This window comes from Corylus avellana, chromosome 4 (assembly GCF_965113065.1).
Source record: "Corylus avellana chromosome 4, dhCorAvel1.hap1.2, whole genome shotgun sequence".
Lineage (NCBI taxonomy): Eukaryota > Viridiplantae > Streptophyta > Magnoliopsida > Fagales > Betulaceae > Corylus > Corylus avellana.
The window spans coordinates 16870517-16872669 of NC_142493.1; positions in this window are offsets into that span (position 1 = coordinate 16870517).

A 2153-nucleotide genomic window follows, 5' to 3' on the forward strand; every position below is an offset into this window, starting at 1 on the left:
AAATTAAATTACAAGAACGAAGAATCCTTACTTGGATATCAATGGCCACTCTTGGGTTTAAGAAAAAATCTTCTTGCTTTCCAAGAACATGTTCTTTGTTCTTCAAAAACACGAAGAACAACTTCTTCTTCTTTTTTTCAAGAACACGAAGAACAAGTTCTTCTTTCTTCCAAAACACGACAGATCTCAGGGATGTAGAGACCTCTAGATCTTCTCACCAATGATTGATAATAACCAAGAGAGTGTGGGCTCTTACTTGGCTCTTCAAATCTTAAACTTTTGTTCATTGTGAGTTAACTCAAAGAACTACTAATTCTCAAAAAGATTCTAAGAGTTAACTATCAAGAGAACTTGATAGAACGAGTTAGTAATATGAGAGCCTAGACTCTTATCTATTTATAAGCTTAGCAGGGAAGCAGAGATTGAGAAATAAGCAATGTCGGACAAAGGAGTAGTTCTAATCCACATAGGACTAGAAGAGGCAAAACCTAGTAATACTAGGAGCATAGTGGATGACTAGGGTTTAGAAACCCTAGCCTCGACTTATTTCAACCTCAATGCATGGACCAAGGACATTTTCACCCTGGTCCATGTGTCCCTTCTTGGGTGTAGTGACCCAAATAATTAACTAAGCTTAGGTCACTTAGTTAGAGGGTTAATTTGGGTTTCGGGTCACTAAAGATCACTAGATGGGCATTTTGGGAAATTGGACTTTCAGACTAGACGTACGCTAGGGTTGGCAGACGTACACTCCTATTTTTATTAGAGGACGTACGCATGGGGACCACCATATGTACGCTATCAATAGTATGCCGTACTCTGCCAATAGTACAAGGACATACGATAAGGGACCACCAGAAGTACGCTACTTTTTGAAAAACCTCTAGTTAATACCTGGACGTACGCTACAGCCTTTCAACCGCTGTGTAAACAATATCGGATGTACACCCCAATAGTACTGGACATCCGCTACTTTTCAAAAGAGTTGGTGAGCGTCTCCAACTTTCTCCTCTATAAATACTAACCCAACCCTCGCCCTTTTCTCGTTCAAACTCTCCCCCAGGCTCCCAGAAACCTTTTTGTGAGTGCGTTCTTGTGAAACTATGTGTTTTATGGAGAAATAAAGGTGTTTTCTTGAGGTTGCTTCTTCAAGGTAACCCTCTGCACCTAACCTTTTCTTTCTAAGTCATTATGCTCTTTTAATGCTTTCTAGAGTAGCTTAAATGTTGGTTTGAGATTTAGACATACTATACCTTTTATGTTGTTTAGAGTTGGGTTTAGTGATCCATTATGTTTTCTATTGCATGGAGACATTGTTCTAAGATAGGTAGTCTTAGAAAGCCTTTGGTAGCCTTAGAAATCGATTTGGGAGGATAGGAGGACAAATGGACAAATTATGGTTCTACCAGAAACATTCTAGGCAGACGTACGACATCGAGCCCGGACGTATGGTCGGCCGTCGGGAAGCTCCTGTTTTCATGCTCTAAGGTTGTTTTAGTCAGACCTAGGACTAATAGAAGTTTTTCCATAGATTTGGAGTACCCGAAGTTGTGGAAGGAATACTCGGAGGATTTAATCGACCCATGTGAGTTTAACTCATATAATGCTCGCTGGTATTTTTCCATGACTGCACATCTATTTTGTGTACCAAAACATACATATTTGCAACTCTCACAATTTATACTTGTTGCACATGAACTCTAGCATTTTTGAGAAAAACGTTGTGCTGAATGTATTAACAAAGTGAGACTTGTAAAAAGCATGCATGTAAAATATAGACAAGATAAGTTGCATCGTATGACATGGTACATCGGTACGTGCGGTATAATGGCCATGGGCTTACTATACATGTTAACTTTATGGTCAAATGAGTATATCGTTATGTGGGCTTTGGATTCAATGGTTTTGTGACTAGGCCAAGCCATTCTCGAATGGATGGTCACTACAGGACGGACATCAATAGTGGTGTGGGCCACCAAAGGTTGGATTCGGTCGTGCCACTAATGGGATGGACGATAGCGTACAATGGCTAGGGCACCAGCATTGTATTACAGGTCCCTCGGGACAGCGCTAACCCTGTTGAGAGGGGGTAATATCTTAGGTAGACCATACTGTTGAACTATGACGGTTACTTTATATCATATGCATATATC